The sequence below is a fragment of the Hypanus sabinus genome, unplaced genomic scaffold (genome assembly GCF_030144855.1).
Source record: "Hypanus sabinus isolate sHypSab1 unplaced genomic scaffold, sHypSab1.hap1 scaffold_799, whole genome shotgun sequence".
Lineage (NCBI taxonomy): Eukaryota > Metazoa > Chordata > Chondrichthyes > Myliobatiformes > Dasyatidae > Hypanus > Hypanus sabinus.
The window spans coordinates 130926-145688 of record NW_026781650.1 but is presented as its reverse complement, the minus strand read 5'-3'; the positions used below and the strand labels follow the sequence as shown (position 1 = coordinate 145688).

General features: G+C 45.7%; 6 non-coding genes across 6 annotated transcripts; 4 read left to right on the top strand and 2 right to left on the bottom strand.

Annotated features, from left to right (window-relative positions):
- The first annotated feature begins 956 nt into the window (after positions 1–956).
- trnap-cgg (transfer RNA proline (anticodon CGG)) lies at positions 957–1040 on the top strand. Its single transcript is given in 2 exon segments — positions 957–992; positions 1005–1040. It is a non-coding gene; the product is annotated as a tRNA-Pro (tRNA).
- Positions 1041–3871: 2831 nt separating this feature from the next.
- Positions 3872–3953, top strand: trnas-uga (transfer RNA serine (anticodon UGA)). The gene has a single exon. It is a non-coding gene; the product is annotated as a tRNA-Ser (tRNA).
- A 4585-nt stretch (positions 3954–8538) lies between these two features.
- Positions 8539–8622, top strand: trnan-auu (transfer RNA asparagine (anticodon AUU)). Its single transcript has one exon. It is a non-coding gene; the product is annotated as a tRNA-Asn (tRNA).
- Positions 8623–10149: 1527 nt separating this feature from the next.
- trnae-cuc (transfer RNA glutamic acid (anticodon CUC)) lies at positions 10150–10221 on the bottom strand. The gene has a single exon. It is a non-coding gene; the product is annotated as a tRNA-Glu (tRNA).
- Positions 10222–13431: 3210 nt separating this feature from the next.
- trnar-ucg (transfer RNA arginine (anticodon UCG)) lies at positions 13432–13523 on the bottom strand. The gene is given in 2 exon segments: positions 13432–13467; positions 13487–13523. It is a non-coding gene; the product is annotated as a tRNA-Arg (tRNA).
- Positions 13524–14419: 896 nt separating this feature from the next.
- Positions 14420–14501, top strand: trnas-gcu (transfer RNA serine (anticodon GCU)). The gene has a single exon. It is a non-coding gene; the product is annotated as a tRNA-Ser (tRNA).
- Positions 14502–14763: the final 262 nt, after the last annotated feature.

Genomic DNA, 14763 nt, shown 5'->3' with positions numbered 1-14763 from the left:
CCTAAGTTTTTGTGTTAAGGTCGCAGTTTCCACTGGAGAGGTAGTTTCCAGTCCCGTCCATGACAATTCGGCATTGTTCCTCCCTTTCGTTCTTTGTTTTCTTCATTCTACACCCAGTTTTGTTGAAGGAAAGTTTCTGTCATTGAGAAAATATCCATATCCTGTTGCCCTTCACCATCTTCTCCTTTTCCCCTCGGCTGTCATCCTTTACGCACACTGTCTCATTCCATCTCCATACCAGTTTTTACCCAAACAGCAACATGGTGATGTCATCGGTGATGTTGTGGAATGTGGGAATGTGGATGGTAGATTTTACAGTTCGAATTGGAATCCTCTTGCGAGTACACCGAAAAGAGGTAAATGCAGATAGTAAATTCGGAAGGTGACGTGACATGAGTTCGAAGGTCACGTGACGGAACAATGCTTCTCAGTGAAAGGATAATCAGCAGAATGTTAGACGAACTTGCGAAACACACACAACATGCTGGAGGAACTCAGCGGACCAGACAGCATCGACGTGTGAAAATTTGTCCTGAATAAAGTTCTTATTGTGTGCCGTTTATCAAACGCCTCCGCTGTTCATGGAACAAAATACTTCTGTATACGCGCCTGAATAATTCTAATTATGCACCGTCCACCTGCCGCCGGGACAGGAAATTTCTGAGAAGCATCACCTTATGTGAAAAAACTATGCTTGGAATTTGCGTTTTGAACTAGTGTCCTTTGATTGGCTCCTTTCCATTGGCAAATGTATTCTGACGTGCAATACATCAGGGTCAGTTATATTCTTATTTAGACTGAATCAAGTAACGAATATTCTTGTAATCTCAAAGGAATACGGGCTCAGCACATTTCGACATCAGACTCTCCTCTCAACAACGGAAAGGACAATGGGTTTTCCACCAATTAAATTTAAATGGCTTCGGAGTTCAGTCTTGACGCAATCTGCGAATGTGGGCTCGTTGGTCTAGTGGTATGATTCTCGCTTCGGGTGGAATAGCACATGCGAGAGGTCTCGGGTTCAAATCCCGGACGAGCCCGCTATTGGAAATTATCAGCGATTTGCTTCACGACTTTTGCATTGACTCTCTGGATAATTGGCAATATCAAACAGAAACACTGAAGAAGGAATTGGAAATACTTTTCAAGGCAGGTAAGTTTGAAGTGTCACATTTTGGAATGTCAAACCAGCTGAGTATTTATTCGAGGAATGATAGAGCACCGGAGAGTGCCAATCAGCAGGGAGAGAGTGAGGTAAAAGGGCATAGTTTGCTGAAACCCGTCTCATGTGCAGAGAGACTGTGGGAAAGGTGTTCGGCGCGCTGGCCTCAGGAGATCAGTGTAGGAGTTGGGAGACTGTGTTGCTGTTGAACTCTGTTGTGGAAATACGTGTAAAATGGTAACAGCGCAGCAGTTTTTGGAAAACGATGGGTCTGCATGTTCATGAGCGCTGTAGACATTAATGTCAAAGAACGAGAAACTGGCAAGTGAACTTACATAGTTTAACCACTTCCCTTTTCCAGACCAGGACACAAGTGCCTCTAACTTGTATACAATATCGGTTTATATATCTCATAGGATAGAATATACATTGCATACAATATCGGCTTATACATTTCATAGGGTTTCGAATCGGTGCAGGCAGAAATTAGGTGACAACCGAAACTGCTCACTCCGGTCACATTGTTGTGCCAAACGCTCGGGATTTCGACAGCTGGAATCTTCCCACTGAACTCATTTTCTGCTGATCCGGATTGAGAGTCTCAGTTCCGAACTACACCAGCATCTGTCTTACGGATGTGACTTACTTCAGAATCAGAATCAGATTCGGGTTTAATATCTGGAACATTTATCGAGAAAACTGTTAAATTAACGGCAGCAGTACAATCAATACGTGAGAAATATAGAAATAAAAATCAATCAAATATTGAATTAGAGTAAATATATGTATATTAAATTGTTAAATTAAAAATAGAGCAAAAGCAATAAAAGAGTGAGGTAGTGTTCATGGGTTCAATGTCCATTTAGACACTGGATGGCAGCGGGGAGGAATTGGTTCCTGAACCGCTGAGTGTTTGGCTTTAGGCTTCTGTATCTCCTTCCTGACGGTAACAGTGAGAAGAGGCATGCCCAGGTTGATGAAGTCCTTAATGACGTTCGCCGCCTTTCTGAAGCACCGCTCACTGAAGATGTTCTGGATACAACGAAGGCTTGTCCCCAGGGCGGAGCTGACTAATTTCATAACTTACTGCCAGTCTCTGGCCTTTCGGGGCAGCAATGAAGACCCTCCATCCCTGTCAGTCGGCGACGTTCAGGGATTCATTCATCGTGTCAGTAGCTTCCGCTCGGTTTGCGCAATTGCCTGCCAAGTCCCGGATAGCGATTCAGAAATATCGACAGATACATATGTAGACGGACTCTTGATTTTCGTTTCATTGAAGTTTTCTTTGACCAGTTCAGCTTGTTATCTCTGAGGTAAGCCCCCGAAACTCTAGGGCCGGTGGACAGTCTCCATCTGCCGTCTTCCATTTGACTTGTTTGGCATGAGTGACCGTACCAAGAGCCAAAGCATTAACTCCAAACTCCAGCCAGCTTCGTACAGCTTCCCCCATCCTCATCACATTCTACAGTGGTTGCATTGAGAGCATTCTGAGCAGCTGCATCACGGCCTGGTTCGAAAATTGCAGCACCTCAGCCCGCAAGACCCCGCAGCGGATAGAGTGGTCAGCTAAGAAGATCATCGGGGTCTCTCCTCCCGCCATTACGGATATTTATATCACTCGCTGCACCGGCAAAGCAAACAGCATTATGAAGGACCATACGAACTCTTCTCCCACCCGCCGTCTGTGAAAAGGCACCTAAGCATTTGCGCTCTCACGACCAGACTATGTAACAGTTTCTTCCCCCAAGATATCAGACTCCTCAATACGTAGAACCTGGACTGACGCCTAACTGCCCTATTGTCTTGTTTATTATTTATTGTAATGCCTGTACTGTTTTGTGCACTTTATGCAGTCCTGGGTAGGTCTGTAGTCTAGTGTAGATTGTTTTTCTGTGTTGTTTTTTACGTAGACTTGTCTAGTTTTTGTACTGTGTCTTGTAACACCATGGTCCTGAAAAACGTTGGCTCGTTTTTACTATGAACTGTACCAGCAGTTATTGTCGAAATGACAATTAAGAAGTAACTTGACTTGATATTCTAGAATAGATCCAGATGGTTGGAAAACCGCGATTCTTACTCCACTCTGAAGGAAGTTAGGGGAAAGAAAGGAAAATATAAGAAATGTAGCCTGACTTCAACGTGTTCAAAAACTCAAAAAATTCAAAGCACATTGAAGATCAAAGACCGTTGAGGAGAAAGATTTGTCAAGAAGATTTGTCAAATAGATCATCGTGTGGTACGGTGATGCACATTGGAAGAAAGGATTAAAAAAGTCTCTACATGGGGAAGGCTTCAGAAATCAGAGTTGCAAAGAGACCTTGTGCAATATTCCCGAAATGTTTACTTCTAGGCCTAGTCAGTGGTAAAGGAAGGCAAATGCAATGTTAAAATTCAGTCCAGGAGGAGTAGAATATGAAACAACAATGTAATGTTGACATATGTTCGTCATTATAGACCAAATTCCGATCCTGTTCTTTATCCCTAATACTGGAAATCTCCTTCATTTATGATACTGACGGCAGTGTTACCCCTCCATACTCCCGTTGATACTAACGGTGTTGAAACAAATTCCAGAGCTGTCCAATTATACTATTCGTGTTGGAATAATGATTCACCTTTTCCATTACTAAACAGAAATCAAGTAAAACCCTCACGTCAATGGCAGTGCTACGGTGGGTGCTGAACATTTCGGCGATGCTGAACATTATCGCTGCGATGGCCGAGTGGTTAAGGCGTTGGACTTGAAATCCAATGGGGATTCCCCGCGCAGGTTCGAACCCTGCTCGCAGCGCTCACACCAGCAATCCCACTGCCAATAAAATTTAACACCTTTGATGCTGTCTGAGCGCAGCACCCTCTGTGTTCAGTTGAGAACTGCGTATTTTTACACTCTTCAATACAATTCAATACAATACATTTCTACTCATTGTGCAATGTTCATTTCTATTCAGTCTCTGATCAATCCCCTGGAAGCAGCTTAAACTCTCTGCAGTGCGGAATTTTACTGTCTTGTTAAACTAAAAGAATCAAACTCGGAGATCGGATATTTCTGCGTCAGTGTCAAGAAGTGGACATCGTCCTTTCGCTCTACGATTCGCATGGCGACGTATTTCATCCCCTGTCAGATACTAACCTCACTCGATTCCTGTGTTACTGTAGTTGTGGCAGAGACCACCGGAGGGCATTATGTTCTATATTCTGTAGTGAACAGTTTTAACTTCAGTTGTTCGTCAGAGGATGTAAATTCATCACGGGAGGTGAGTCAGTTAAATTGTTCCGAGCTTCTCCAGTGCTACTGTCCCCTTCAGCATATATGGGGAGTGAAATTACCGTCACCGCATCAGAGCCAACCTCAGAAACCTGTACAGATGTATCACAATGTTTCCTCTATTTCTAATTCCCAATCGAGTTGCAATGAACTACAATCTGCAGTGGCCTTCCAAAATACCTGATCCACCCATCGGCTCGCCATCTCTCTTTCGTGAACAGTTTCCTTTGACAGTCTCACCCCAACCGATCGTCCTTTATTTAATACCAATCTCAACGAAGTACATGACCTCACACATTCTAGCAATAAACACTTTTGTCCAGTTTGCGCCCTCACTGAACGACCCAATTGCAGCCTAAATATTCTCATTGCAACCCGCTGTCCGGCTACGTCACGTCATCAGCCTGACACAGTAAGGACAGCTCATTAATGAGGGACGATAATAGACCGTCATGACACTGCCGATAAAAATTCCTACAGTCTGCAAAGGAGCAACGTCGACACAGATGGCACCGGATATCAGGTTTGAACCTGGGTGTCTAAGGGTATGAGACAGAAACGCTCTTTCAGCGGTTCAGGAACAGCTTCCTCCCCTCTGCAATCAGAATCACGAATGGACTTTGAAGTTTTGGTCACGACCTCACTTTATTAATATACAGTATTTCTGTTTTTGCATATTTTTCATGATCTATTCAATAGAGGTAATTGATTTTCTTCTGTATTTATTATTATGTTTTATTTCATTTGTTGTTATTATTATTATTTTCTCTCTCTGCTAGATTATGTATTGCATTGAACTGCTGCTGCTACGTTAACACATTTCCCGTCACATGCCGGTGATAACAAAAACCTGATTCTGATTCTCTGTTCAACGCGGTACTTTCCCGATTCGATTTTCATTAACGACATGGATTTCGAGGTATTGAGTTCTGGTACCGTATCCAGCACAGATCTGGAACCGGTAACACGTTCTTCAATAAATCCTGTTCCTTCGGCTGAGGAGATTCGAGAATTTGTGGAGTTGACATCCAAGATTTCTGTCAGTTCAATTCTCGCAGCATTTTTAGCTGAGAATATGTACCAGATTAGAAGGCCCTGATTCAGCATTTCAACGCAAAAGTTTGAAAATTTCTTCCACCACAAACCCACACACCCACATATGCTGGTCGACGTCTTGAATTTCTACTACGGGAAAATAACCGACAGTGATTCAATTCATCTGTATCTGGTGACGGATCTAACCGACGGGATCATACATTATACGTAATTGGTGATTACCTCAAAATGAACTCAAATTTATATTTATGCGAACATCTATATGTACACACAAGCGCAATGAAAAATGTACGTGCTGATGGGTGAAAACAGGTGGAAACTAACCAAATCGACAGGCCAATGCAGTTTATTTATCTACAATATTTTTACTTTGCAACTGGGTGTCTATGAATAGATTGTGAGTAGAAACAGGGCGATTGGTGCCGGTGTGTTGTACAACTGTACGGATGCAGAGCGCCTCGCTTCGTTCACCAACGTACTTCCTTAAGTTAGACAGCGGACGATTTATCGATCGAGGCAGAACCCTTGCATCCAAATCAAAACTAACATTGGAGTTTTAAGAATTAATGACACTAAAATAATGTTAATTGCATTTATAATTGAAGTAACGGAGAATGGCATCAAGCAGTACAGAGTGCTCCCTCTGTTGAATGTGGTCAAGAAAACACTGTAAGGAAAACAGTGGCCGAAAGTGAACATGAAATTGGTCAACTGCCGTGTAACGCTCTCTCTTGAACTGCCTATCAAACTCCCCGTTTATCTCGCTTGTCCTGCCTACGATGTGACTCTCTTCCCTGCCTCACTTCCATGTTCCGCTCCTTCTCTCTCTCTCTCTCTCTCTCTCTCTCTCTCTCTCTCTCTCTCTCTCTCTCTCTCTCTAATACACACATACACACACACGAACGCGCGTGCGCGCACTCTCTCTCTCTCTCTCTCTCTCTCTCTCTCTCTCTCCAGATCTTCCTTTGCTCCTCACTCCCACACTTTCCTCACAAGTTGAAGCGAACACTTATCTATCAATATTCGTGTTTAGTGAAAGGACTGCGTGAATGTGGTGGGACATTTATATATTTTCTTTTACTAGACAGCTAGGGTGGAGCGTAAGGGAGTGGGTGTAAACTGTTGCTGAAATGTCGGGGCGAACAGCTAATATGACATGAAGGAGAACCGATTTTTTAAACAAATCTGCTCCTGGACTTTGGTTCAGTGCTCCATTAAGACACGACCACCATGTGAAATTTCAGTTAGCTGAAAACACTTGAATTTTCCACTGATATGACATATTCGATAAGAAATGTTTTTCAGCTGCGGCTGGAAGAGGGGAGATTGAGATTGTGACTGATTCACTGAAGTGGGCAGCATGGTCTCTGAACGCGAAAAGCTTTCGCCGTTTCATATCACTCACTGTACAGACTCCGCATTGCTCTCTGGTCTACCGAGCGACCCCGCCTATTGCCATAGACAAATCGGTTCGCTGACCTTCCGTCAAAATCACCCGCGCCAATTGTCACTGACGTGGTGTAATTGTCTGACATCAACCAATCTCGTCAAATGACGTGCAACCTACATAGCTCCCATTCGTTTATGCAGATGTCAATCCAATGTGTTATCCAATTGCAAAAAGGTTTTCACCCAAGAGCTGTTCCCTCCCATAGACCCTGACTGCTTCTGCCTCCCCAAAGTCCCGTCAATACTGAGCAAAACTCAGAACAATTTCCCATTATATAACATTCATATCCATATGCTTCTGATCGCTGCTGCGGGCGCTGTCACGGCGTCGAAATAAAGGCGGGCGACAGAAGTATATCTCCTCTCACCGGGGGAGACGGTTGAAGATTTAGTGGAGGACAGCGGCCGACTTTTGACCGGCAACTGCAGTTTTGGGCGAGGGAGGATTGAGAAAAATTCTGGGCCAGCCTGATCCTATTGAATGCCAGGGCTGGCTGAAGAGGACTAGAGACTCTCCCTTCTTTCTGTTGCCTGTCTGTTTAAAGAAAAGGAATAAACAGGCCTTTCTTGGGTCTGCATGCTACCTCGTGGATGTAATAGATCGAAATCTTTGTTATCAGTTTGCCTGAGGAATCATTTCGAAGACTGAAACTGGCACAAGATTTATATCTATCATTTGTTAATGATGCAGAATTGTACAATTTATGTTCTGCGTACTGTCTGTCTTTTCGAGCCTGCAATGACGCTGCAAGTGTTTCATTGTACCTGTCCCTCACCGTCCCTCTGCACACGGCAATAACCCCGACCGGACCTGACAATACTTACTGAGATTTGAGCAGAGATGACCCCGGGCAGTTGAGTCAAGGTGATGTTAGCAAACTGAGTGAGTAGGACCAGAGTCCAATATGGGAAAATTATGGTTACCCTTTTCTACAGAGAGACAGCGTCTCTGAGTGGATTGAGGTGCAGTGAGGAGTGAAGAAGATCAAATCCACACTGCATCCATTGAAAGTTATTGTCTGTGAGACCTCGCAAGTTACTTCCAGCTTTATTGAGACTGCAACTGCGATATTTTTTTTCAAAGTCATGTTCTCCTTGTTCATACAGAACAAATAACGAATAACTGCAGAAACAGTGGACAGCGGGTCAGGCAGCATTTTTTGGACGGAAAGAGATAGTACAAACAAAGTACACTACAGATGCTGTGGTCAAATCAACACGTACAAACAAGCTGGATGAATTCAGCAGGTCGGGCAGCATCCGTTGAAATGAGTAGACAATGGTTTGATGTTCTTTGGTGAGGTTCTGTTCCTGGGGTAAGAACGAGGAGGTGTCAGAGAGCTCTCGTTTGGCCACAGTGAGGTAGTAGTCCGTCCGCCAACTACTACGGCACCACCTTTGTCTGCAGGTTTGTTGGTGAGGTTAGGATTGGTGCGGAGAGAGTGGAGGGCAGTGCGTTCAATGGGAGTGAAGTTGGAACATGAGAGAGGAGTGATGACAGTTGTCGCTTTTCACCCGATGCTACCCGACATGCTGAGTTCATTCAGCGTGTTTGTACGTGTTGAAGAAATTCAGAACAATAATCACAAGAGCACGAAGAACAGACAAGGTGGTCGAGAGGATAAGGCGATGGACTATTGATCCATTGTGCTTTGGACGCGTGGGTTCGAATCCCATCCTCGTAGCGAGGTGTTTATCTGGGAGACCATCTTTGAAACGATCACTTTAAAATTTCTGAACCTCCAACTTTTGTCTCAGAGGCGCCAGACAGGTTGGTATGTTGGGTCATGAAAAGCAATATTCACCATTAGTCCCTCATCAAATTTGGCCACAACGCCACAAGATATAGGATTTGAATTAGGCTATTCGCCTCATCTCATCTATCCGCCATTCCATCATGACAGATATATTAACCCTCTCAACCCATTTCTCCTGGCTTCTCCTCGCCAGCTTTGACAAATAACGGCTCGCTGAAGAAACAGTGGACAGCGGGTCAGGTAGCATTTCTGGACGGAGAGAGATAGTACACTTCTCCGATCCACACACTCACGCTGAACTGAACGTAGAGAGCAGGTGACCAGAATGGGGAGTTAAGAAATGGGCAAGAGTTGGGCGGGTGCAAGTGAAGATGTCTGTAGTCAGCTCGAAGTGGGAGACTTTGCTATGACACCACTCACCACGTGCAGATTTTTCAGTCCGAAAAGAGCAGTAAGTCCTTCTCGGAGTTAAAGAGGCTACAGAAGGTTGGAGAATGGAGAAGGAAGTGGCAAATGAGATGCAGTGCAGGAAGATATATGGTCAGACACTTTGATATCAGAAATGAAGGAGCAGACTTTCTAAGAGGAGAGAAAATGTAAACAAGAAGACTGAGGCGCTAAGAGCCTCGGGACTCCGTGTACAGGACTCCCATTGTGACGTACTCACCTGCACCATCATGTCCCAAAGGTTAATTTGCAGGTTGAGTCTGTGATGAGGAAGGCAAATGCGATGCTCGCATTCATTTCAAGAGGACTAGAATATAAAGCAAAGATGCGATTCAGAGACTTTATAAAGAACTGGAGGTCTCGCCTGGAGTATTGTGAGCAGTTTTAGTTCCCTTACCTGAGAAAGCATGGCTGAAACTGGAGAGGGTTGAAAGGAGATTCAGAGGAATGATGCTGGGATTAAATGGCCAGTGATTTGAAGACCGTTTGATGGCGCCGGGCCCGCATTCACTGGAATTCAGTAGATTACGTAGATTACGCGGGACCTCATTGGAAGCTGGCGAATGGTGAAAGGTCTTGACAGGGCGGATGTTGAGTGGATGTTTCCTGTGGTGGGAGAATCTAAGACCAAAGGACGCAGCCTCGAGATAGACGAGCATCCTTTTAGAACAGAGATGAGGAGTGAGTTGTTCAGCCAGCGAGTGGCGAACCTGTCGGATTCGTTGCCACAGGCCCCTGTGGAGTCCGAGTCGCTTTGCATATTTGTCAGAGATCAATAGATTCCTGATTAATCAGGGCATTAAATGATACCAGTAGAAAGCAGGAGAATGGGGCTGAGAGGAAATGTCGATGCAAACCCGATGGGCTAAACGGCCTAATTCTGCTCCTATATTTTGTGGTCTTATGCTGCAGAATCAGGTTAAGCATAGACAGGAATGGGGTGTCTGTGGCAGTAAGTTAATACTGCACGATGTTTTAAAATAAGCACATTTCATTCGACAATATCCTAATTCCCTGACCGGGAATCGAACCCGGGCCGCGGCGGTGAGAGCGCCGAATCCTAACCACTAGACCACCAGGGAAGCTGATGGTGCTCTGCCTACAGCAATAGAGAACTACCAAATCAGCAACATCGAAAACGAAACTTATTGGTAATAATAATAATGAATAAATGTGATAAATATTGCCGTGAATCTACTGCTCAGCACTTTGCAGATCGCTTGTTCATCCACTGCTTCTGGTTAAAGACCACTGGACTGTATGAATCGGTGGGAAACACTCGTTCTCCAGTGTCTTTATAAGGATTGTGACATTCAGATTCTCTTAGGAGCTCTGGGTCATTTTTATTCCTGTCTCTCGCCGATTCCGGTGACGTTGTTCCCGATACATCTGATATCTTGTTCCTCACCCTCCGCCTGGGTGGAGGTAGGAGAAAAAAAAATCAGACGTTCAGAATGCCCGAAATATGGTCTGGGGGTGGAATGGTAGGCTTTCCTGATCGTGCTCTAACAGTGGTCGAGAGTGCGGGAGCCCCTGGTACTAAGGATGACGTGCTGATGACAAATAAGCCGAGATTTCATTAAACAAGCCTGATAGAAACCCCCGCAATGATTTGAAAGAACTCAGGGTAGGCAGTTCCTTGTTTGCTGGTCGCGGCACTCAGTACATGGTTTGCTTTCTTAACATCTGCTCTGGCGGTTTGTGAAGTGCCGTCCGGATCAATGAGGAGAACCTCTCGGTAAGCAGCACCGACAGAACTCAATCATTGGGTGTTGTGATTGGGGGAACAAGGGTACGGCAAGACCGCTATGTACGGAGAGCAAGACGGATTTATCATGAAACAACACCCCCGTTCCACCCCACACCCCTTCACCCTCCTCCCACACCCAGCACCATAATACCGTCTTATCTTCTCCGAAGGGTGGACTGAGAAGCCTTCCGGCTGTTCCACCGAACTGAGCCATGTCTCCATGAAACAGAGAAGACAGCAGCCACTCATTTCCCTTCGAAACTGCAATGTTGTGCTTATGTAATGTAACTTGTTTTCAAGCCATTGGCCTTTGGCTAAGAAGATACCGGGTAAACGATGCTACATAGCCCGGCGATTTAGTCTGGCTTGAAGTTTTCCGAACTGACCTCTTTTCCGGCAATGGTAATGGCTGACCTTCGCTGATCGCTGAAAGGTGCCGCACCTGCTTTCCCGAGAGTCAAGTCCACCTGGTCCTTCAGCAGCTCGCTACACTGACGATTAATTTAGACAGATCAACAGTACGTTTCTTAAAGGGAAATTCGGGGCTTCAGTTTGCAGCGACAGTGGTTCAGAAGAAATACGTCTTGACTTTTTGCGAGCTGTCTGGTGGGAATAATTCACCAAGTGGAAGGAGTCTAGGACAGACGGCACTGCCTCAGAATACAAGGGTGCTCCTTTAGAAGAAAGATGAGGATAAAATTGTGGTGAATCAGAGTGGTGAATCATTGCTCTGGTCGGCTGTAAAGGCGGAGCAATTCTGTTTTTGTAAAACAACAGTTATTAGGTTTCTGAAAAGTCAGGGCGTCTGAGGTCACGGGCTGATGGCGGAGAAATGGAGGTTGAAGGGAGCAGCAAAGGTATCAGGACCATCCCCCAACGTTTCAACAGAAAGCATCAGCGCCCACTAGCCACCAAATAATCAATAGCAACGTCCCCAAAGACAGCTGTGCTCAATGGTGGAGAGCTTTACCGGACATGTACTCGGCCGAAACCACCACCGGCTGTAGGAACTTACGTTCAATGACATCGATGCTTCCATACCACCTTACCATTCGGCGTCAGTCGATACACACTATATCACTTCTACAGAAATGTGTCCAGGTTTCAAATGTCTTGCCGATCTCCGCAAACTCCTACGAAACCAGAGGCGCCGCCGTGCTTCCTTCTCTTTTGCACTTGTGATGGGTCCGGGGCAAACCCTCTGAAATAGGAACACCCGGGGATTTAAAGTTGCTCACCCTCACTGATCCTCCGATGAGGACTGGCTCGTGGACCTCTGGTTTCTTCTCCCTTTGTTTTGCTTGCATTGAGTGGGACGTTCACGGGCGGGGTGGAAGCTGGAGGCGAAGTGGTTGACATTGTCGAGCTCAGTGTGAATGCAGGAAGCGGCAGCAATACATTGGTCGACGTAGAGCTGGGAGCGCTGGGGTGCGTTACCGGGGAGGGTCTGGTACATTGGTTTGGTAGATTGATTTACTTCGGCAACGAAAAGGGAGACATATCTGGGACGCATGCTGGTGTTCATGGCGACCCATTGAATTTGGAGTAAGTGGAAGAAGGCGGAGGAGAAACTGTTTCGGTGAGGGCTGGATTTCCATGGAGAAAATGAGACGGTCAGGGCCAGGGAATTGAAAGTCAGCGAGTTCATCGAGCGCACGGGAAGGGTTGCGAATGCGGGTGGGAAGAGACTGAATTACGGGGCATAAGATGGACTGGAGCTACGAGAACACAGGATCAGCGAGGTAGGAACAGGCAGAGACAGTGGGCTTACCCGGACAATCAGGTTTGTGAATAGAGTAGGAGGTAGGAGCGAGAAGTTCAGGGCAACGGAACCATGAGTTCTCCACAGTGAATGGAGGTTCTCCAGAGTTGATGATGTCAGTGGTAATGCCGGATATAGTTCCCTGATCGTCCGGAGTCGGGCTTTTTCAAGGTGTAGGCGTGAGGATGAGTCCGTGTGTTACCGACTGATCTCAGCAAGGTAGAGGTCAGTCCGTCACTCGACAACAACAGCACTTTGGCTGCGGGATTGATGGTAAGTTTGGGACCGGTGCTGAGAGATTGGAGGGCAGTGCATTCAGAGGGGGTAAGGTTCGAGGAGAAGTGAGGATTCCTGATGTTGAGGCGGTTGATGTCTAGTCGGCAAATAATGATGAAAAGATCCAGAGCAGGCAGAGAACCAGCGCGTTGTGTCCAAGAAGAGGAGCAGGGTTGAAAACAGGAGAATGTACCGTCAGTGCTGGGTGGTGAATTCTTGCCGATGAGGTGTGCTCGGAGACGGAGCTGAATGTGAAATAAACTTCACCTTCCCAGCAGAAGCTCCTCCTGAACGTCTGAGAAGGTCCAGCCAATTGTTTATGAAAGTGCCTGCAGAAATACTGCTCAGAGTAGACACATAATATTATATGTTGTGTACAACGAAGACGAGGTATTACTTATCCCCGAGGGTGGAGAACTCCGATTAATCCCCAGGCGGAATTGAGCCAACCATGTTGCAAGTAGTGAGAGACAGAATGGAACCGAATCCGCCAGTTTGTCAAAAAGACCGTGGCAGGACTCGAACCTGCAATCTTCTGATGACTTCCACCAGTCAAGCACCGAAGTCAGACGCCGTATCCATTAGGCCACACGGCCGTATTCTGCGAGAAAGGCCAAGAGGGAAAATGGGGAAATGCTGAATGCAGCAAGGAGTTTCCACCTGTAAAATGATTTCCTGACCGAGCTAAATGTACTCGGCTGCAGTGATTTCATCCCAGGTGAGCATTCGACCATTGCTGTGTCAATATCTCTCCAAGCACTCCTGCTTTGGGCTGTTCAATATTCTATTTCTGTCACACAGAAAGGAATGGTCACAGGCACACGTCACTGTCTTTTGCAGCAGTTATATTCTGGGATTGCAATCAGTGACAAAGGTCCACCACATTCAATGCATTAATGACAGAGTAAACTCGACTTCTTATTAGCTGCTTCAGCCGTGGGATTGGTATTCCAGAACCGGGCGGCCATGTGTTTGTGTCGGTTCAGCATTAGGGAGTTCGGATCTGCGGCTGCGCACGGCCGGACGTGACAATCAGCGCGTCCTAATGTGGTAATCATCGGGTTATTGCATTTGCCCAATACACGGAAAATCGTCATTCTCCAACCAGATGGCAAATTCCTATAACATCTGTTTACTTGAATTCGAGCAATGTGATCGCAAAGCTATTGAAATTTTGTTCAATTCAACTTAAATTTATCTCATTTTACAACTCAAAACATTCACAGTTTCTCCGAGTTACAGATCACGGAATCGATACTTATGCCACAGCAGCTCCATAGCGTCTAAAGTGCATAAAATACCTATTTCCATGATTCCTGTGGTTGGTACAAATCTCTCTAAACTGCCTTGATCCACGTACATGAATTTCTGATAAGAACGGCGAGCAAAGCAAATCGGCAGAGAATCTGAATAGAAATGTGTAGACCTTAAGCAGAAGTTTTAAATGCTGTGAATAAATTCAGAAGTTCGGAACACAAGAGCGAGAAGAGCAGACGAGGTGGCCGAGAGGTTAAGGCGATGGACTGCTAATCCATTGTGCTCTGCACGCGTGGGTTCGAATCCCATCCTCGTCGCGACATGTTTATCGGGGGGACCTCCTCTGAAACTGTCACTTTAAAATATCCTAGCCTCCAAATTTAGTCACAGGGACGCCGGACGGTTTGTTATGCGAATCATGAAAAGCAATGTTCGTCATTAATTTCTCACCAAATTTGACCGCAATACCACAAGGTACAGGAACAGGGTTCGGCTATCCGGCTCACCGATCTCCGCCATTCCATCACGGCTGAGGCCGCACCTTGAGTATTGTGGACAGTTTTGGGTCCCTCATCTTAT